Here is a 23993-nt window from a genome sequence, read left to right as displayed (position 1 = left end):
ACCTAACCCTAAATTTTCAAATCAAATCAAATCTATGGGATGCTTTTGCTGGACAGGATACTTTCATACGTGGCAAGAATCATGGCAAAGCAATGTGCTACGAATCGGAGTTAAGGAATAGCACAAAGATCAAGTTCATACCCTACTTCGGCGGTGAACTTGCTACGGCGGCAATGGCAGGGCAGATTGCCGTTGACGGTGGCGGAGACCAGCGGAAGGAGGTCGCTGGCGGTGAGAGGACGATCCGGAGACCCGAGGAGGCAAAGCAGGTCACGCGCGGGTGAAAGGTTTTAGAAAATTTTCCAAAATTTGACCCGTCGGTATATATAACCTGACCCTGTCGGTGTGACCGAGTGGAACAACTCGGTGGCACCAAGATGCAGAATTGCAAGCGGTTACTACAACTCGGTGTGACCGAAAAGTTCTAATCGGTTGCACCGAGATTGAAAACCTAGATCAACTTAGTGATCTCGGTGTGACCGAAATGGATGGCTCGGTCATACCGAAATGCACAAAGAGGTTTTGGAAGTTTAAGTCTATGACGAATCGGGGACTCCGAGTGCTCCTCACACAGAGTGGTTCGAATCTGACTTGATCAAACTTTGTGATGTAGCATGAATAGAGTTTGAGACGAGAAAAGCATAGATAGCTAGAGGGAGTTCTTAGGCATTCTTGTCCATCCATTTGGCAAATGATAAAAAGCCAAACAATCAAAGCAACAAATGGATTTCCTCGAATGAGTAAAATATGCAAGCAACATGCTCACACAATAAGATGGCAAATGAAATATGTGACAAAACATGCACAAACACTCTAGCATCTATCAAGCAATTTGGCGATGACTAGGTCATCTATATATATGAGTATATTGACTTAGGAGTCAAATGAGAACATTTGATCGTAGGTCGTACTCATCGTTTAAGCACAAGTGGAGTTGCCACTTTTACATAAAGCATTGTTGTGTTCACACCATTAGAGTTGCTTTAGCTCAATTAGTTAGAGTAAAGCTCCCCCTAGATGTGATATCCCCCCTAAGAGGGATGGACTAACCTTGGGTTTTTTCGATGATGACTTCATGTAGGTGTTGAAGATGTAGATGCTCAATGTTGATGTAGATCCTTTGGAGCAATCCTTTGGAGTGAGTTACACTTTCAATACCTGCATGGGTTAGTCCCACAAGGAACAAACAAGGATATCCATAGACATAGAGTGATATTCACATGAGATGATGTCCATGAATGCATTAGTTTACCTTGTCCCTTGTCTTACCAACAAGAGGGTTTGTGACTCCTTGAACTAGTGCAAGATATTGAAGTTGTTTGCACTTGTCCTCGCCAAAATGATATGAGTGAAGTGTGTTGGCGGAGTCACCCTCAAGAGCTCTCTAGTTATTCTTCTTCGGGATCCACACCATCTTGATGGGGATCCTTGGAGTTGTAGTCGTACTTGATGAAGTAGAACTTGATGTAGTCTTGGGAACCCAATTGACCAAGGCTTTGGGAGCTTGTTCAAATTCATCAATCTCCTCTTGAGGCTTGCCCTTGCCTTTTTGCTTGTGGTCTTGTGGTGGAAGATCATCTTGAGCTTGTGTTCCTTGGAAATAAGTAGGATCATACTTCTCTTGTTGAGGAACAAACTTCGTCTTGGGGTATTGATCTTCTTCCCACTCAACTCCATTGGCATTGAACTTTCGTTCAAAACCAGCACCTTGATTCTTCCGGTGTCTTCCTTGCTTGCGTACAATTTCCTCAAATTGCTTACTTCCGGCAAGGCTCTTGTAAACACCTTTCTCTATAATTCCCTTCAATAAGCTATTTTCTTTCTCATGTGTATCTTGGCTAAGAGAATCATTAGTGGAATCAAGAGAACTACTAGAAGAAACATCATTGGGTTTGACATGATTATTGTTACTACTAGAAGAAGAATCTTTCTTGTTCTTGTTGCTAGATTTAACTTGTGGCATGTAAGTAGACAAAAGTAAATGCTTGGCAATGTAAGAAGAACTTTTCTTGCAAAGATCATCATTGATTGCCTTTAATAACTCATGCTCTTGCTCAAGGTTGAGCTTTTCGAAGCGTAACTTCTCATGAGTCTTTAAAAGCTCTCGATGATTTTCCAAGGTAGTTTCATGAGCTAACTTAAGAGTGTTTAGCTCTTTAGTTAGGCGCTCAATCTCCTTCTTATCATCGTCATTCGTTTTGTCTTGATTAACATGATTAATAGCAAGTTCATCATAGTTTTCATCACTAGAATTGTCAACAAGTAAATCATCATCACCTAGCAAGTCATCTTCATCACTATTGAAATCAACATATTTGGGGTGTGATACCTTTGGGCCTTTAGCCATGAAACATCTTCCAATTCCTTAATTTGGTGACTCAAATATGCCGTAGGAGTTGGATGACACAAGTGCTATACCGGCAACACCTCCATCTTGAGTATATTCGAAGTCGGAGTGATAAATTCTCTCGGAGTGATCGTCGGAGTCGGAGCCGGATACCCATTCACAATGTGATCTTGATGTCTTCATTTCATGTAGCTCCTTGATGATTTGTCCTTCCTTTCCGAATCCTTGCTTCCCCGTGATGTTCTTTGTTCATAACGGTCATCTCTACTCCTTCTCTCTCTTGGTGGTGATTCTTCTCTCCTATTCCTTCTTTTGGGAGAACCTTCTCTTCTTTTGTAGGGAGCCGTACACTCATTAGAGTAGTGTCCGGGTCTTCCACAATTGTAGCAATTATGTTCACGACTTGAAGACCTTTTTTCATTGTAGGACCTTGACTTGGAACTTCTTTCCTTGCCTCTATTCTTGTAGAACTTGTTGAAGTTTGATACGTCCATTTTGCATCATGCTTTTATATCGATATTTATTGCATTATGGGATGTTATTACACATTATGTCACAATACTTATGCCTATTCTCTCTTATTTTACAAGGTTTACATAAAGAGGGAGAATGCCGGCAGCTGGAATTCTGGGCTGGAAAAGGAGCAAATATTAGAGACCTATTCTGCACAACTCCAAAAGTCCTGAAACTCCATGGAAGTTATTTTTGGAAATAATAAAAAATACTAAGCGAAGAAAATAGCAGAGGGGGCCCACACCCTGGTCACGAGGGTGGGGGGCGCGCCCTACCCCCCTGGGCGCGCCCCCTGCCTCGTGGGACCCCTGGTGGCCCTCCGATGCCCATCTTCTGCTATATGAGGTCTTTCGTCCGAGAAAAATCATAAGCAAGCTTACGGGACGAAACTCCGCCACCACGAGGCGGAAGCTTGGCGGAACCAATCTAGGGCTCCGACGGAGCTATTCTGCCGGGGAAACTTCCCTCTAGGAGGGGGAAATCATCACCATCGTCATCACCAACGATCCTCTCATCGGGAGGGGGTCAATCTCCATCTACATCTTCACCAACACCATCTCATCTCAAACCCCAGTTCATCTCTTGTATCCAATCTTTGTATCCAAACCTCAGATTGGTACCTGTGGGTTGCTAGTAGTGTTGATTACTCCTTGTAGTTGATGCTAGTTGGTTTACTTGGTGGAAGATTATATGTTCAGATCCATTATGCATATTAATACCCCTCTGATTATGAACATGAATATGCTTTGTGAGTAGTTACGTTTGTTCCTAAGGACATGGGAGAAGTCTTGCTATTAGTAGTCATGTGAATTTGGTATTCATTCTATATTTTGATGAGATGTATGTTGTTATCCGTCTAGTGGTGTCATGTGAACGTCGACTACATGACACTTCACCATTGTTTGGTCCTAGAGGGAGGCATTGGGAAGTAATAAGTAGATGATGGGTTGCTAGAGTGACAGAAGCTTAAACCCTAGTTTATGCGTTGCTTCGTAAGGGGCTGATTTGGATCCATATGTTTCATGCTATGGTTAGGTTTACCTTAATACTTCTGTTGTAGTTGCGGATGCTTGCAATGTGGGTTAATCATAAGTGGGATGCTTGTCCAAGTAAGGATAGTACCCAAGCACCGGTCCACCCAGATGTCAAATTACCAAAGTACCGAACGCGAATCATATGAACGTGATGAGAACTAGCTTGACGATAATTCCCATGTGCCCTCGGGAGCGCTTTCCTTCATATAAGAGTTTGTCCAGGCATGTCCTTTGCTACAAAAAGGATTGGGCCATCTTGTTGCACCTTATTTACTTTTATTACTTGCTACTTGTTACAAATTACCTTATCACAAAACTTTTTGTTACCGATAATTTCAGTGCTTGCAGAGAATACCTTACTGAAAACCGCTTATCATTTCCTTCCGCTCCTCGTTGGGTTCAACACTCTTACTTATAGAAAAGGCTGCGATAGATCCCCTACACTTGTGGGTCATCAAGACTCTTTTCTAGCGCCGTTGCCGGGGAATGAAGTGCCTTTGGTAGGTGGAATTTGGTAAGGAAAAATTTATATAGTGTGCTGAAATTTACTGTCACTTGTTACTATGGAAAGTAATCCTTTGAGGGGCTTGTTCGGGGTATCTTCACCCCGACTGGTAGAGCAAATAGTTTCCCCTCAACCCACTGAACCTACTGAAAATGTTTACTTTGAAATTCCTTCGGGTATGATAGATAAACTGCTAGGTAATCCTTTTGCAGGAGATGGAACATTACATCCCGACTTACACTTAATCTATGTGGATGAAGTTTGTGGATTATTTAAGCTTGCAGGTATGCCCGATGATGTTATCAAGAAGAAGGTCTTCCCTTTATCTTTGAAGGGAGATGCATTGACATGGTACAGGCTATGTGATGATATGGGATCATGGGACTACAAACGGTTGAAATTGGAATTCCATCAGAAGTTTTATCCTATGCATCTTGTTCATCGTGATCGTAATTATATATATAATTTTTGGCCTCACGAAGGAGAAAGCATCGCTCAAGCTTGGGGGAGGCTGAAGTCAATGTTATATTCATGCCCCAATCATGAGCTCTCAAGAAAAATGATTATTCAAAACTTTTATGCTCGGCTTTCTGACAACAATCGCTCCATGCTCGATACTTCTTGTACTGGTTCCTTTATGATGAAGACTATTGAATTCAAATGGAATTTATTGGAGAGAATTAAACACAACTCTAAAGATTGGGATCTTGATGAAGGTAAGGAGTCAGGTATAACGCCTAAGTTTGATTGTGTTAAATCTTTTATGGATACTGATGTTTTCCGTAAATTTAGCACTAAATATGGACTTGACTCTGAGATAGTAGCTTCTTTCTGTGAATCCTTTGCTACTCATGTTGATCTCCCTAAGGATAAGTGGTTTAAATATCATCCTCCCATAGAAGTAAAAGTAGTTGAACCTACTAAAGTTGGAGAAAAGACTATCACTTATAATGATCCTATTGTTCCTACTGCTTATGTTGAGAAACCACCTTTCCCTGTTAGAATAAACGATCATGCTAAAGCTTCAATTGTGGTTCGTAAAAGTAATATTAGAACTTATGCACCCCCTGAGCAAGTTAAAGTTGAACCTAATATTTCTATTCTTAAAGACCTCTTGGCTGATAATATTGATGGGCATGTTATTTACTTTTGTGATGAGACTGCTAGAATTGCTAACCCTGGTGCTAAAGATAAACATAGACATGTGGTAGGCATGCCTGTTATTTATGTTAAAATAGGAGATCATTGTTATCATGGCTTATGTGATATGGGTGCTAGTGCTAGTGCAATACCTATTTCCTTATACAAAGAAATTATGCATGATATTGCACCTGCTGAGATAGAAGATATCGATGTTACTGTTAAGCTTGCCAATAGAGATACTATTTCTCCAATTGGGATTGTTAGAGATGTTGAAGTCTTGTGTGGGAAGGTTAAATATCCTGCTGATTTTCTTGTTCCTGGTTCCCCATAAGATAACTTTTGTCCCATTATATTTGGTAGACCCTTCTTGAATACTGTCAATGCTAAGATAGACTGCAATAAGGATATTGTTTCTGTTGGTTTAGGGGATATGTCTCATGAGTTTAATTTTGCTAAATTTCGTAGACAATCCCATGATAAAGAATTTCCTAGTAAGGATGAAATTATTGGTCTTGCTTCTATTGTCGTGCCTCCTACTGATCCCTTAGAACAATATTTGCTAGACCATGAAAATGATATGTTCATGAATGAAAGAAGGGAAATAGATGAAGCATTCTTTAAACAGGGACCTATTCTGAAACACAACTTGCCTGTTGAAATCCTCAGGGATCCTCCTCCACCCAAGGGTGATCCCGTGCTTGAGCTTAAACCGTTACCTGATACTCTTAAATATGCTTATCTTGATGAAAAGATGATATATCCTGTTATTATTAGTGCTAATCTTTCAGAGCATGAAGAAAAGAAATTATTGAAAACTCTGAAGAAGCACCGTGCTGCTATTGGATATACTCTTGATGATCTTAAGGGCATTAGTCCCACTCTATGTCAACACAAAATAAATTTGAAGAAAGATGCCAAAACAGTTATTGATCACCAACGATGGCTGAGTCCTAAGATGAAAGAAGTGGTAAGAAAGGAAATATTAAACCTCCTCGAGGCAGGTATAATTTATCCAGTTGCTGAGAGTCAGTGGGTAAGTCCTGTCCATTGTGTCCCTAAGAAGGGAGGTATTACTGTCATTCCTAATGATAAAGATGAATTGATTCCACAAAGAATTATTACAGGTTATAGGATGGTAATTGATTTTCGCAAATTAAATAAGGCTACTAAAAAGATCATTACCCCTTACCTTTTATTGATCAAATGCTAGAAAGATTATCCAAACATACACATTTTTGCTTTCTAGATGGTTACTCTAGTTTCTCTCAAATACCTGTGTCAGTTGATGATCAACCAAAGACCACTTTTACTTGCCCTTTCGGTACTTTTGCTTATAGACATATGCCTTTTGTTTTATGTAATGCACCTGCTACCTTTCAAAGATGCATGATGGCTATATTCTCTGACTATTGTGAAAAGATTTGTGAGGTATTCATGGATGATTTCTCCATTTATGGATCCTCTTTTGATGATTGCTTGAGCAACCTTAATCGAGTTTTGCAGAGATGTGAAGAAACTAATCTTGTTATGAATTGGGAGAAATGCCACTTTATGGTTAATGAAGGTATTGTCTTGGGGCATAAAATTTCTGAAAGAGGCATTGAAGTTGATAAAGCTAAAGTTGATGCTATTGAAAAGATGCCATGTCCCAAGGACATTAAAGGTATAAGAAGCTTCCTCGGCCATGCCGGTTTTTATAGGAGGTTCATTAATGACTTCTCAAAAATTTCTCGGCCTCTGAATAATCTATTACAAAAAGATATTCCTTTTGTCTTTGATGATGATTGTGTAGAAGCATTTGAAATACTTAAGAAAGCATTGATTTCCGCGCCTATTGTTCAGCCACCTAATTGGAATTTACCCTTTTAAATTATGTGTCATGCTAGTGATTATGCTGTAGGTGCTGTTCTAGGGCAAAGAGTGGATAAGAAATTAAATGTTATTCAATATGCTAGTAAAACTCTAGACAATTCCCAGAGAAATTATGCTACCACCGAAAAAGAATTTTTAGCAGTTGTTTTTTCTTGTGATAAGTTCAGACCTTATATTGTTGATTCTAAAGTAACTATTCACACTGATCATGCTGCTATTAAATACCTTATGGAAAAGAAAGATGCTAAACCTAGACTTATTAGATGGGTTCTCTTGCTACAAGAATTTGATTTGCATATTATTGATAGAAAGGGAGCTGAGAACACCGTTGCAGACAACTTGTCTAGGTTAGAAAATGTTCTTGATGACCCACTACCTATTGATGATAGCTTTCCGGATGAACAATTAGCTGTCATGAATGCTTCTCGCACTGCTCCATGGTATGCTGATTATGCTAATTACATTGTTGCTAAATTTATACCACCTAGTTTCACATACCAGCAAAACAAAAAGTTTTTCTATGATTTAAGACATTACTTCTGGGATGACCCACACCTTTATAAAGAAGGATTAGATGGTGTTATTAGACGTTGTGTACCTGAGCATGAACAGGAACAGATCCTATGCAAGTGTCACTCTGAAGCCTATGGAGGACACCATGCTGGAGATAGAACTACACACAAGGTATTGTAATCCGGGTTTTATTGTCCTACTCTCTTCAAGGATGCCCGTAAGTTTGTCTTGTCTTATGATCAATGTCAAAGAATTGGTAATATTAGTAGACATCAAGAAATGCCTATGAATTATTCACTTGTTATTGAACCATTTGATGTTTGGGGTTTATGGCAAAGCATGTCACTTACCTCTTGAGCTAGAACATAAGGCATATTGGACCATTAAAGAGCTCAATTATGATTTCAAACTTGCCGGTGAGAAGAGGTTATTTGACATTAGCTCACTTGATGAATGGAGAACCCAGGCCTATGAGAATGCCAAACTGTTTAAAGAAAAAGTTAAAAGATGGCATGACAAAAGGATACAAAAGCGTGAGTTTAATGTAGGTGATTATGTATTGCTATACAACTATCGTTTAAGAATTTTTGCAGGCAAACTTCTCTCTAAATGGGAAGGTCCTGACGTTATCGAGGAGGTCTATCGTTCTGGTGCCATAAAAATCAACAACTTTGAAGGCACAAATCCGAAGGTGGTGAACGGTCAAAGAATCAAACATTATATATCAGGTAATCCCATAAATGTTGAAACTAATATTATTGAAACCGTAACCCCGGAGGAATACATAAGGGACACTTTTTGAAACGTTTCAAACTCCGAAAAGGAATAGGTACGTGGTCGGTTAGTAAAACCGACTCCAAAACAGTTCTAATGGCAATATTTCTTCGTTTTGGAATATTTAAGAAAATAGGAAAACAAGAAGCATACCAGAAAGGACACGAGGCTTCCACGAGGGTGGAGGGCGCGCCCTACCCCCTGGGTGCGCCCCCTGCCTCGTGGGCACCTCGTGCGCTTTCCTAACTTCGTTTTCTTGCACGATACTTCTTTTGGTCGGTTAAAAATCATTATATAATCTCCCGAAGGTTTTGACTACCGTATCACGCAAATATCTCTTGTCTTTGTTTCGAGCTATTTTTCTGACAGATCTAGGTCGTCATGTCGTCTTCAAGTGCCCCCAAGGACAAGTTCTTCGAGAAGGTCATCAACCCCTACCTCGCGAAGGTGCTGCAACATCCTCAAACCATTGAGATGCGTGAGGGGTTGTTGCACATCCACGATATTGAGGGACCAAGGAGGACCAGAAGCATAGAGGCAAGGCTCGAGGCATTGGAGCAACAAGTTTTCAAGTGTCAGGAGATGGTGGAGCGTGGACTCGACTCCAATCACATTATGATCACGGAGTTCACCAACAACCACAAGCTGGACGTCAAGGACATTGGGGAGGCCATCTTCAAGCTTCATGAGAAAATCGAGCACCTCCAAGCCCAGATCTATGACCTGCAAAATCAAAATTGTGAGTATGAATATAGATTCAAGAGGATGAGTTTGGATGCATATTTGAGGATTCAGGAGACTCGATCATCCTTCTATGATGGTGAGCCTATGCCTTGGAAGAGGGACGACAAGCCTACATCATCAACAACTCCACCTTCTTCACCAACAAAGAAGAACCGAGTATCTGGTATGGGCACTCCCCTTGGCAACTGCCAAGCTTGGGGGAGTGCCCCGATATTGTATCACCATCACTTCTATCTCTACCGTTTTCTTAGTTTGATCCTTTTGATAATATCTTGATCTAGTAGAATAAAGTTTTAGTATGATCTATGTCGGTGTACAAAAAGAGGGGAACACTTTTTGTACCCCTATAACTGTGCATGGGCAGTCTGAGCCACGGGCACCACCACACCAAGCAAGGCAAGGGAGGTGAGCCAGGGTAAGAACGAAGCTCAAGAGAACTAGAACGACGCCAAGGCCAAGACCACGAAGAGCAAAGGGGACGAAGCAGACTCCCCCGGCAAGATCCTTGCCGAGAAACAGTTCTAGCAGCCCCAGCAAGACGCGACAACTCGTCCCGCACCTACGGAGCGAATCACCCTTGAGTCCACTGCCCCCAAAGGGCAAGGATTCGGGAGACATCCCCGTGGCGGCATGCAGATCTTTGTGAAGACATTCAAGATCAGATACGCACTAAGGAGACGACAACCCTTGGCGGGATCCCAGCCGAGGAAGACCACAAGGCCCCCGGCAAGCGCATTGCCGGGGATGACAGCACGCGCCTCGGCAAGACCCTTGCCGGGGCCCCGGCAAGGCCCTTGCCGAGGACACCTGCAGGGCCACCATCAGGCCCACGCCGACTAAACCTCCACCGCATGCATGCAGCTGCCGACCCAACCAGCTGGGCACGCACCTGCGTGGCGGCATGCAGATCTTCGTGAAGACCCACCACTGCGCCACCTCAGCTGCCTGCCTACCTACGTGGCATCACAAGCGTCGCTGGCCAGGGCGCATGTCGACACAAGAAGGAGCGGCGACGGACGAGACAGGTTTCTCCCCCGTCCCCGATAAAGCAAGGACACCTAGGCAAGACGCATTAAATGCGCCTTGTCATGTAATGCGAGGGATAACCTCGCATCACTGTTCCCTTTCCACCTCATGTGTGCCACTGTGGCAACCCCTTTTTCTATAAAAGGAGGCCCGAGGCGACCAAGAGAAGGATTCACCTTTTTGGAGTCCTCACGCCCCATAGCTAGCTCAAGAACACAGATATACAATCCACCAAAGCAGGAGTAGGGTTTTACGCATCCTCGCGGCCCGAACCTGGATAAACGAACCGTGTGCTACCTGTTAGATCCGCTCTTCTCACGACCCCATGCCCCGCCAACCACAGTAGGGATTCTTGTGATCCCATATGTGTCGTTCTGCACCGACATCTCTGGTGCGCCAGGTAGGGGGCGCAGTTGTGAGAATCAGCTCTAGCAATCAGCCCAGCACTCCTTCGTCTTCGTGGCTCTTGGAGAAGGAAGGAGGCCGGAAGATCAGCGCTCGAGCGACTACAAACAGAAGCTAAGTTGCACTGAACCCTTATTTGTTCTATCCTTTTTATATGAGGTTATTCCCCCCCGAAGATGTCATGCCTTTGTATGAGAAACCTACACGCCAGGGGGCTCTCCCACGATCAGCAACGCCCTTGCCCTGTTTCGAGTCCGCTCAATAGCTCAAGCGGCTGCGTCGAGAATGGCAGAGTAGCCTTCCGCGATCAACAACTCTCTCGATTCTAACTCGAGTCAAGCTCGACAGTTCGAGCGGCCGCGTTCAGAACGGAAAGGTGGCTCGTCCGGCAGCACGCATACCCAGCAGGCCCATGGGGATCCATCCCCAAAACGCCGCTAGGGACTTCCGCGCCGGCGAGCCTACCCAATCGACGTAGGGCGCGCATACAAAGAGGAATTGAACAGGGAAATAACATGCATGAAATTAAAAGTACTGCAGAGTTATATCACATCACATCATTGCTGCAGTTCTAACTAAAGATGAAATTTGTCTTGGTCGTGAACCTGCAGCAGCGGTGGAGAACGGGATGCCTAATCCCGACGCTGGCCTTCCACCCTCTTGATTTCATCAATGCTGCTGATGACGGGCTTGATGCGCTCCTTGAGCACCGTGAGGTCAATACCGTCTGGCAAGCTATCCATCGCGGCACCGAAGTCGAGGTCGGGGTTCCAGTACGCCATCTTGGTGAGGACCTTGGTCATGACCCCCCAGCAAAGTCGCCGGGCTTCCTTGGCCAATGTGGCCGCTTTGCTGGAGTGAAGATAAGCCAAGGCTCCGAGGACGCCCTCGAAGAACAGAGTCAGCTTGGTGTTAACGGTCCCGCTGCGCTCAGGGGCGTACCTCATGTTTGGCATCCCCATGGTGGCCAACTGCGAGGTGACCCTGCCGGCGACGTCCTCCAGACGGCTGATCCATCTGTTCTCGCTCGCCACATAATCCTGGTGGGAGGCGGCCTCGTTCGCCCGCAGCTGCTTCTCCTCCTCCAGACTCCTGGTCAAGGTCTCCTCCCGAGCCCTGGTCTCCGACAACATCTTCTCGAGATCCTCCAGCTTCAGCTTGAGATCTCTGACAGAGTTTTGCGCTTCGGAGAGCGCCCCAGCCCTGCTGATGACCGCTCCTTGCTCCTCCACCAAGGCGCTGTTGAGCGTGCTCTTCTCGTTGGACAGCTTGAGGGCCCGCTCCTTTAGCTCGTCCTGCGCCACCTCCAACTCCCTTACTTTGCCGGCATGGGCCAGAGCCTGGGCATCGAGTGCCTCCTTGTGCCTCTGCTCCAGCTCGCGAGTCCGCCGTGCGACAAGGGCCTCGAGCTCCTCATCCTTGCCGCGGAGCGCTGTGGCAAGCTTCGCCTCATGCACGCTGAGGTCCTCTTCCTGGGAATCCAGTGCGGCTTGATGCTGGTTCCGGACGGCCTCGGCCACGGCGGCCAAGTTCGCCGCCTCTTCCTGGGCCTTCTCGATGTCAGCCATCTTCATGGTGAGCTCGACATTGCGCTTGGCCAATTCCTCCTGAAGGGCCCTCTTCTCCTCACGAGTCTGGTGGAACCAGGTCTGCGTCTCGGCAACACGCGCCTTGAAATCCACCTCCGCCTGGTCCACCGTTGCCGTCCTGGACTTAACCTTGTCCAAACGGACACAGTAGAGCACCTGGAGTTTTCGGAAGTTGGCCCCCATAGCGCGGAAAAGCTGCTCTTCTGGAGAACCATCACCGCCAACGCCCGACTCATCGACAACCTCAAGCCCGGTGGCGGCAAGCACCTCGCCGTCAAAGACTTCCCCTTCGGCGAGCGCCCGGGAACTTGACGCCCCTGGGAGATGGACGAAAAGATCGTCGCCCACCTTCAGATACCTGCCGGGGCCCGAGGTTGAGGAGGAGGGAGGCTGATCATCAGCCACCTCTTGCTCGGCAGTGGCCTTGCCGGCTTCCCCGGCAGGCCCACCGTTGGCGCCCTCGGCAGAAGCCTCGCCGGTCGCCTTGGCGGCCCCCGCAGCGGTGTCCTCGGCAGCATCCTTGGCAGCCTCATCAGCGGCGACCTCGTCAGCATCCCTGGCGGCCTCCTCAGCAATGTTCCCAACAACAGTATCCACGTCCTCCATACCTATTGAAGGAGGGCCTGGGTAGTAATGGGAGCATTGAAGCCAAGAAAAAGAATAAGGGAAAAACAGAGACGGAGGACAGGCGACTCACCAGTGCCAGGCTGTGAAGTAGAAGTCCCCTCCCCGCCAGCATCCGGCACCGTGGCAGAGTCACCAGCGCCCAAGTTCCCCTCTTTCTCCATGGGTGTGGGCTCCGTGCTTGGTGCCCTTGCCGGGGACGCCCCTCGCGGCGGCGTAGTCGATGGGGGTGGTGTGTTGGGGGTAGCCCTCTGCGGCTCCTCCTGCTGCCGCTCCCCTCCTGCAAACCCGGCAAGGTTAACACCATAGCATCGAACGCCTACCACATGTCGAGTAAGAGGAGGGTGATGAACTTACGCTGGGGGTTGTGCCGGGGGCTGCTGTCCGGGCTGCTCAACACCACCAGTGGCGTCTTTGAAGCCCCAGCTGGGGGCTGACTGCTCGCCGAGGCCTTCGCCCTCCTCACCCTCTGGGCCAACGTCTCTGCATCCCTGCAAAAGAAAAAACAGATCATGATGAGTGACTTAATTCAGAGGAATGGAAATGGCAGTAAGGAACGGAGTACTTACTCGTCATCCACCTCCTCCTCTTCCACCACTTTCCTCTTCCTCTTCGGGCTGAGAGGCCCGAGATCAAAAGTGACCTCCGCGTCAACATCCGAGTCGACATCTGCCAGAGGAGGCGAAGACGGCGGGGTTTGTGCGCGCCCAGATGAGGAAGGGGCCATTGTCTCCTTCTTCTCAGCGGCCTTCGTCAGCCTCTTGGCTGCCGTGGCCCTCGTGTGACGCCTAGACCCCTCCAGGGTTAATTGAGGCCGCGTAGCCCTGCCGGGCCGGACCGGCTTGCCGGAGCCATCCCGCCGCAGGATTCGCCCTCTTCCCCTGGCCGGCGTCGAGCCCGCCGCCACGTCCTCCTCCTCCTCCGACTCGTTGGCCGCGTCTTCGACGAGCGGAGCTCCAGTGTCGGCTCTGCTGACCTCCCCGTAGGCCGCTGCCCACCGGGTGAGCTCCTCTTCCTCCGCAGCCGTTGTGGCCTTGTCCTCCACACCCCCGGTGCTGCCGGCCTCCATGGCAAGTTGTGCCTCCCTCGCCCTAGTGGCGATGTAGTCCAGCTCTGCCTGGGTGGTGTCCATGACAAGCCACCGCTCGGCGTCAGCATTGACATACACCTCGATCAGGGTGTCAAAGAATTGCTGCACATCCGCGTCCTTCGGCTCCTCCCAGCTCAGGACAGGGCCGTGCGCATTACAGTCCGGCATCATGGTGATGATCTCAGACCGACGCGAATTGTTGCACAACGGGACCACCCCCGCTGGCAGCTTGAAAAACGGCCCCTTGAGGGCCTTGCCAACCTTTGCGGCAGCCCTCGCGGCCTTACCGGTCCGTTCGACCTCGCCATCGCGACCCACATCAAGCTGGAAAAGCCGCTGGCAGAAGTGGGCATGCGCCAGCACTGTGAAGTTGTGATCGAGGCCGGGGCAGAGTCGCATAATGTCAGCCGGATTCGTAAAGAGCCAAGCTGGCCTCCCCTTGTTGTGCAACGGGGCGATCCGGTGGCGAATGAAGTCCGCCCCGATCATCTCAAGGGTGAGTCCGGCCCGGGTGAGCCGGAGAATCCTAGTAGTGGCAACAGTGAGCCTCCCGTTGGCGGTGTCGACATCGCTCCAATCGCTGCCATGAACCGGCGGCACTCGGCGGACCTTGCAGAATTCCGGTGGGTTTTCATCCTCAATCCAGCACCACCGGCCACGCCATTCCTCCCACCTCTCCTTCACGGCACCGTCCGGGCACACCCCTTGGATCTTGGGATCCAGGTGACGCAACCAGAGATGGCACCTCCCGGCTGGATCCGAGGGTTAAAGTAATGGTGGAAGAGCGCCGTGTTGGGCTGCACCCCGGCAAAGCCTTCGCAAAGATGCGCAAAGAAAGCCATGCACGCCACCGCATTCAGAGTAAAATCCAAGAGGCGAAAGCCGAAGGTGTGCATAATGTCGCAGAAGAAATCGGAGAAAGGGGGGCATAACCCGCAAGAAAGATAATCGACGAAAAAGGGATACCGATTTGGAGCAGGATCGGCGCAAGCAGCAGGAATGACGCGCGTCGCCGGGTGTCCCGAATTCTCTCCCCCGTCTTCGCTCCCCATAGGGGCCTGAAGGAGGCCCGGAGCTCAGGAACATCAACCATCGAGGGGAAGAAGAAGGCGGACTTCGTCCGGTCCCCGACAGCGCGCTCTCCGGCGGCTCCACAGTCCCAGCGCCCTTAGCCACCCCCTTGCCATTGACGGATTTGGGCGCCATGGCGACCAAGAAGTTCAGAGGGCTGAGGAAGGGGGATGGCGAAGCAACGACGGCGGGCAATGGCGGAAGCTTAGAAAGGAAGGAAGAGAGGAAACGACGGCTCTGAGATTGGAAAAGGCACGAGGAAAGAGGAGAAAGTGAGCAGCGCGCCCGCGGTTATTCCTTTTTTATGGGGGAAAACACGGGCCGCCTCCTTTCACATTAACTGTGGTGTGACGCATGCCCGCGGGAACCAACCCCACGCATGCTGCCCACGTCACATGCGCCTCCCCACGCCGCGCCACGTGCGGGAGTCGTGGGAAGCGCAGCGCGTGAAGAATCTTACCGCGGTAAAAACCGCCCCGCCTGCCCGCGCACCATTTTTGGGCCTAGCCCAACAATGCATTGCGCTTATGTGTGGCCCAGGCCCGGGGGCTCCTGTCGGTGTACAAAAAGAGGGGTACACTTTTTGTACCCCTATAACTGTGCATGGGCAGTCTGAGCCACGGGCACCACCACACCAAGCAAGGCAAGGGAGGTGAGCCAGGGTAAGACCGAAGCTCAAGAGAACTAGAATGATGCCAAGGCCAAGACCATGAAGAGCAAAGGGGACGAAGCGGACTCCCCCGGCAAGATCCTTGCCGGGAAACAGTTCTAGCAGCCCCGGCAAGACCCTTCCGCGGCGACTCGTCCCGCGCCTATGGAGCGAATCACCCTTGAGTCCACTGCCCCCAAAGGGCAAGGATTCGGGAGACATCCCCGTGGCGGCATGCAGATCTTCGTGAAGACATTCAAGATTAGATACGCACTAAGGAGACGACAACCCTTGGCGGGATCCCAGCCGAGGAAGACCACAAGGCCCCCGGAAAGCACCTTGCCAGGGATGACAGCAGGCGCCTCGGCAAGACCCTTGCCGGGGCCCCGGCAAGGCCCTTGCTGAGGACACCTGCAGGGCCACCATCAGGCCCACGCCGACTAAACCTCCACAGCATGCATGCAGCTGCCGACCCAACCAGCTGGGCAGGCACCTGCGTGGCGACATGCAGATCTTCATGAAGACCCACCACTGCGCCACCTCAGCTGCCTGCCTACCTACGTGCCATCACTGGTGTCGCTGGCCAGGGCGTGTGTCGACACAAGAAGGAGCGGCGACGGACGAGACAAGTTTCTCCCCCGTCCCCGATAAAGCAAGGACACCTAGGCAAGACGCATTAAATGCGCCTTGGCATGTAATGCGAGGGATAACCTCGCATCACTGTTCCCTTTCCACCTCCTGTGTGCCACTGTGGCAACCCCTTTTTCTATAAAAGGAGGCCCGAGGCGACCAGGAGAAGGATTCGGCTTTTTGGAGCTCCTCACGCCCCATAGCTAGCTCAAGAACACAGATATACAATCCACCAAAGTAGGAGTAGGGTTTTACGCATCCTCGCGGCCCGAACCTGGATAAACGAACCGTGTGCTACCTGTTAGATCCGCTCTTCTCACGACCCCGCGCCCCGCCAACCACAGTAGGGATTCTTGTGATCCCATACGTGTCGTTCTGCACCAACAATCTAGTTGTGAGTTTTGCTTTATGATCCTTCTATGTAATCGAGTCCGTGAGCTATATATAATAAAGATTAGTGTTGAGTCAAGGGCTTGATTATTTTGCTATGATCTTGAGGGAATTAAATAAAATAAAAGAGAAGAAATAAAAAGAAATAAAGAGATCATATGGATATTATGGAGAGTAATGAGCTCACATATAAAGAGTATGATGAATAAAAGTTGTTGAGAGTTGACAAACATAGTTTTGGTCATCGTTGCAATTAATAGGAAGTAATAAAGAAAGAGAGGTTCACTTATAAATATACTATCTTGGACATCTTTTATGATTGTGAGCACTCATTAAAGTATGACATGCTAAGAGTTGACGTTGGACAAGGAAGATAACGTAATGAGTTATGTTTTCTTACATTTGAGATAAATTATATCGTCATGGATCATCCAACATGTTGAACTTGCCTTTCCCTCTCATGCTAGCCAATTTCTTTGCACCAAGTAGAGATACTACTTGTGCTTCCAAATATCCCTAAACCCATTTTTTCCACGAGAGTCCACCACACCTACCTATGGATTGAGTAAGATCCTTCAAGTAAGTTGTCATCAATGCAAGCAATACAAATTTCTCTCAAAATATGTATGACTTATTAATGTGGAGAAAATAAGCTTTATACGATCTTGTGATGTGGAAGAAATAAAAGCGACGGACTGCATAATAAAGTTCCATATCACAAGTGGCAATATAAAGTGACGTTCTTTTGCATTAAGATTTTGTGCATCCAACCATAAAAGCGCATGACAACCTCTGCTTCCCTTTGCGAAGAGTCTATCTTTTACTTGTATCTTCTACCTTATATAAGAGTCATGGTGATCTTCACCTTTCCTTTTACATTTTATCCTTTGGCAAGCACAATGTGTTGGAAAGATCCAGATATATATAGCTAATTGGATGTGAGTTTTCATGAACTATTATGGTTGACATTACCCTTGAGGTAAAACGTTGGGAGGCAAAACTATAAGCCCCTATCTTTCTCTGTGTCCGATTAAAAACTCCATACCCATAAATATTGCATGAGTGTTAGCAATTGTGAAAGACTAAATGATAGTTGAGTATGTGGACTTGCTGAAAAGCTCTTATATTGACTCTTTCCTATGTTATGATAAATTGCAATTGCCTCAATGACTGAGATTAGAGTTTGTTGGTTCTCAACGAAGTTTATGATTCATACTTGAAATTGTGATTGAATTGTTACTTTAGCATAAGAGATAATCTCAGCCAGAGTCACAACTAAGGTCACAACTATCAATGTATATGTAGCGACCCGACCTCTGACGGTCAAGTCTCTGTGTATCCGTGCCATCCCTGGATCAGTATGCTGGCACACATAGTACATCAATGTATATATCAAAGTGCAATCACATGTATAAATAACATAAAACTGATATATAACTCGTAAGCCTCCACGGAAACAAACAATCGGGTGTGGTGTCCCATCAACACCATCGGCAGGTTGAGTGTAGACCGTAACCCTGTACCGTACTCTTACTCATTAGAAGAAAACATCTGCAACATAATACGTTGCAGCCGTGTAGGTCAGTACATTGAATGTACCGGCAAGATCACTGTAAGAAAAACAGATGATAAACTATACTATATGTATGGCTTTGTGGCTCTGTATCTGTGTTTTGTTTGTGTAAAAGCTGTTTTTATATTCCCTACAACAAAGGAATATCAGGAGTCTGTAATACGGAGTTTTCTATCATGACATGGTTCCGCCAACCGATGTCTCATACCTCAGAGTAATCATAAGTTGCCTATAATTAAGTTATTAGTCCGGTGTTGAGAGTTCCGAGATAGATCCAAGTCCAGAGGCTCAAATTGTCCGTAACCGGGGACACGGCTAATCGATTAGGTTTTAACCCTCTGCAGAGGTTTGTACACTTTACCCACAAGATTCGATCCCTCTCTTTACATCCTCGCACTTCAGGGTGTTTGAGAACAAGATGACCGAAACATGGTCTTCCGAAGAGTTCCTCTGACCACTGTCCGGTGCTCATCCAATCCTACCATAGTTCTACATCTGCTAGCACCGTCCCAGCCAGAGTCACAACTAAGGTCAACCAAGCCAGAGCCCATAGTGACTTGCGGTTGCACAGGTAAGCTTCCGGGCATGAAGTATTCTTCCGTCTCTTTGAGTCTGGGTGAAGCTTTCCGCAAGATGTCATGGCGCTTCTCCATGCATCCCGGCCAACCACTGGTTTCTCCAGGGTGCCCGTCAACCGTCCTTCACCCAGTAGTGTGTATTGAATTCTTGTCTCGAGTCTCGAAATCTTGAGGAGTCCTGAAGATGCAGTCCTTGCAGATGCCATCATGAAGTTGTCGTCTTTGACATAAAGTCCTTCATTCTCACACCACTCCCGAGCACTCATACCAAACCCCGTCTACTACAGCGTAGCATTAAAACTATATACGTCCCGGGCTTGGTAACAGGGAGGTGGGTTCCTACCTCATGCATTCTACTCAACTACAAGAATCAATATCACTACTGGAGAAGTTGTTGCAAGGATGACACTAAATGCAATAAAAATATAGGTATGGAAAACATGGTCAAAGTGAACTTGCTTGGTATTACTTGATGAAGATAATAACGCTTTCAGAATAAAGACTGGTAGAACTATTCGTCACTCCGTTGAAAATCTATATTAAACAGACATAGCATTCATATAAGCAAACATCCTAGCAAACAATTCTAGCACTCAAAATAACAATCAAAACAAAAAAACTCAATAGTAAAACTCAAACAAATTCCAAAGAACACTCAAATAAAACTATAAAGAAAACTACTAGGGAAAGTCTAAGACTATACTACAAACAACTAATATAGTTTTGTCCTAAGTAAAACTTAATAACAATTAAAATACTAAAATAATTATCAGAAAAGAAATATAGTGTTTATTAAAATAACAGAAGCTATTTTTCATAAACTTTTAGTAGCAAAAAGAAACAAATAAAAAGCTTTTATAAAACTCTAACTATGACCTATACAAGTTTTCTTACAAAACTAAAGAAGAAAAATTTTTAAATAAGAATAAAATTGTCTACTATACAATAATAGAAACAAAACTAAATTTGTTAGAAGTGACAAAAAGTTTTAACAAAAAAATATATAAATACTAAGGAAAAAGAAAATAACACTAAACTATGTAAAACAATACTGTTTTGCCTAAAATCTAATTTAAAATAAACAAAAACTAATTTTCAAAAGCCTACTGTTTAGACAAAAGATCAATTGATCACTAGCAAAAAGAATTAATCAAACACCTATTTTTAAATAAAAGTTATTAGCAATCTAGTGGTTGTAACAAATCTGTTTGAAATCGAAATTTAAAATTTCAAAAGTATTTTTCGTTGGTTTTGTCTGGATAGATGGGATTTTTCTGAATCCGTAGAAAAAAGAATCATCAAAATTGGAGTTGTAGATCTAAAGATATGAAAAAACAAAACTGAATCTAAAACTAAAAACAGAGACGAAAAAGAAACAGATCGCGCGTTAGCTACCTAGTGGGCTGTAACTGGGCCTACAGGGCGCGATCTGTAGCTATCAAACGCTTGGGCGATAACTAACAAAACGTACACATGGGCTTTATAGAATAAAACCGATCAGGCCGGTCTAAACTAAACCATAACTTAGCAGAAGTAAAAACCGTTCTAATGAAAAAAATCTACTAAACCGATCTATAATCTAACAAAACAATTAGATCAAAAAAACGAACAGAGGAGGAGCGCTCGTGTGCTTATAGAGAGGAGCTCGTGTAGGCAGAGAAGTGGATGTCGTCGGGGGCGACGGCTCCGGTGACTGGCGGCGGAGACGGCGATGTCCAGCAGGTGGAGGACTCTGAGGGGGTCCGATTTTCTGTGGATAGTGAGGCGAGGGAACGTCGGAGTCGAGCGTGGCGTCCAGGTGAACTTCGTGAACTCCGGCGGCGTTGTGAGCTCGAGGCGGTGGCTCCGGTGCTCCCTGGGCGTCCAAAACATGTCAAACAAATTCGCAACAACGAGGGATAGTTGGCTATGGAAGGAAAGGTTTCGAGGATACTTGCAAGCGTCGGAAACGACCGGTGAACCGCGTGAACTCCGGTGAGATCCAAACGATGAGGTTGCGTGACACGGTGGGTTTTGGCGAGGGTTTTCAAAGGGAAACGGGAGAGGACGGCCTCGCGTATTTATAGGACATGAGGCTTGGGGAAGGGGTGGACTCCGGGTAGGGTTCCCATGAAGATCGGGCGCGGCGGCGGCGTCGTGTACGCGTACGCGTACGCGTACGCGTATGTCTCTATTCTGAGTCGTGGGGAAGAAGAAAGAAAGGTGGGGCCTGCCTGGCAGCGACCGTGGGGGAAGGGAGAGAGGGACGCACGTGAGAGAGAGGTGGCGGCGGCGCTCCTGGGATCCTCCCAAGCGTACGTGCGCGCGTGCGCTAGCCCTAGCGCTAGCGCTAGGCTGGGCCGTCTCGCTGGCCTGGCGGCGGGTTTTTTTAACAAGGAGGAAAACAAATATACAAAATAAAAAAACATTTTGTATAGGCGTATTATAAACCACAATTCTCAGAATAAAATTTCCTAAATCATGAACATATTTTCATGACGAAATAAAGTAAATTTTTTAAAATTTTTTTTTGCAACAACTCCAAAATGAAAGGGAATTTGAGTTTCAAATAACTTGTCAAACATTGTCTCTGATTTTCTTTTTCTTTTTGAGTGTCATATTCCTCCTCTCATTTTTTATCAGAGAATTTTTTGTCAAGATGCAAACTTCAAATTAAATAGGGATTCAAAATGGAAAAAAATCGGGAAAGTCCTTTTATTCCCTCTCATTTGATTTTGTTGAAGTTTCAAATTTCACTCACTTTCATTCAATCAATCAATCAAACAATAAAATTTATTTAATTAATATAACATTCCAAAAATTTAGAATTTCGGGATGTTACAATATATATATATATATTGCTGTTCTAAGAATGATCATGATGCCCTCATGTCCGTATTTTATTTTTATCGACACCTCTATCTCTAAACACGTGGACATATTTTCCGATTCCGGCTTTCACTTGAGGACAAGCGAGGTCTAAGCTTGGGGGAGTTGATACGTACATTTTGCATCATGCTTTTATATCAATATTTATTGCATTATGGGCTGTTATTACACATTATGTCACAATACCTATGCCTATTCTCTCTAATTTTACAAGGTTTACATAAAGAGGGAGAATGCCGGCAGCTGGAATTCTGGGCTGGAAAAGGAGCAAATATTAGAGACCTATTCTGCACAACTCCAAAAGTCCTGAAACTCCACGGAATTATTTTTGGAAATAATAAAAAATACTGAGCGAAGAAAATAGCAGAGGGGCCCAGACCCTGGCCACGAGGGTGGGGGGCGCGCCCCCCTGACTCGTGGGCCCCCTGGTGGCCCCCTGATGCCCATCTTCTGCTATATGAGGTCTTTCGTCCGAGAAAAAATCATAAGCAAGCTTACGGGACGAAACTCCGCCGCCACGAGGCGGAACCTTGGCGGAACCAATCTACGGCTCTGGCGGAGCTGTTCTGCCGGGGAAACTTCCCTCCGGGAGGGGAATATCATCACCATCGTCATCACCAACAGTCCTCTCATCGGGAGGGGGTCAATCTCCATCAACATCTTCACCAGCACCATCTCATCTCAAACCATAGTTCATCTCTTGTATATAATCTTTGTATCCAAACCTCAGATTGGTACCTGTGGGTTCCTAGTAGTGTTGATTACTCCTTGTAGTTGATGCTAGTTGGTTTACTTGGTGGAAGATTATATGTTCAGATCCATTATGCATATTAATACCCCTCTGATTATGAACATGAATATGCTTTGTGAGTAGTTACGTTTGTTCCTGAGGACATGGGAGAAGTCTTGCTATTAGTAGTCATTTGAATTTGGTATTCTTTCAATATTTTGATGAGATGTATGTTGTTATCCCTCTAGTGGTGTCATGTGAATGTCGACTACATGACACTTCACCATTGTTTGGGCCTAGAGGGAGGCATTGGGAAGTAATAAATAGATGATGGGTTGCTAGAGTGACAGAAGCTTAAACCCTAGTTTATGTGTTGCTTCGTAAGGGGCTGATTTGGATCCATATGTTTCATGCTATGGTTAGGTTTACCTTAATACTTCTGTTGTAGTTGCGGATGCTTGCAATGGGGGTTAATCATAAGTGGGATGCTTGTCCAAGTAACGACAGTATCCAAGCACCGCTCCACCCACATATCAAATTATGATAGTACCGAACGCGAATCATATGAACGTGATGAAACTAGCTTGATGATAATTCCCATGTGCCCTCGGGAGCGCTTTCCTTCATATAAGAGTTTGTCCAGGCTTGTCCTTTGCTACAAAAAGTATTGGGCCATGTTGCTGCACCTTATTTACTATTATTACTTGCTACTCGTTACAAATTACCTTATCACAAAACTATCTGTTACCGATAATTTCAGTGCTTGCAGAGAATACCTTACTGAAAACCGCTTATCATTTCCTTCTGTTCCTCGTTGGGTTCGACACTCTTACTTATCGAAAAGGCTACGATAGATCCCATACACTTGTGGGTCATCAAAGTTCTTCACCATTAGGCTCAATTCTTCATTGAAGTTTTTTTCTCACTTGATGGTGTGGGAGCATCATATGAGGCTTTGTGAGCACCACTTGACTTGTTGTGAAGCTCTTCCTTATCCTTGAGTGACATCTCATGAGCAACAATCCTTCCAATGACTTCCGTTGGCTTGAGATCTTTGTAATTGGGCATCATTTGGATCAATGTGCACACGGTGTCATATTTTCCATCCAAGGCTCTTAGGATCTTCTTGATGATGAATCTATCGGTCATCTCTTCACTTCCTAAGCCGCCAATCTCATTTGTGATGAGAGCAAGCCTAGAGTACATTTTAGCGACACCTTCACCATCCTTCATTTTGAACTTGTCAAGTTGACTTTGAAGAACATCCAATTTGGATTCCTTGACGGAGTCGGTACCTTCGTGCATATCAATCAAAGAATCCCAAA

The sequence above is a fragment of the Triticum urartu genome, chromosome 3A, assembly GCF_056163025.1.
Source record: "Triticum urartu cultivar PI428250 chromosome 3A, HENAU_Tu73, whole genome shotgun sequence".
NCBI lineage: Eukaryota > Viridiplantae > Streptophyta > Magnoliopsida > Poales > Poaceae > Triticum > Triticum urartu.
The sequence above is the reverse complement of the archived record's forward strand: the minus strand, read 5'-3'. Positions refer to the sequence as shown.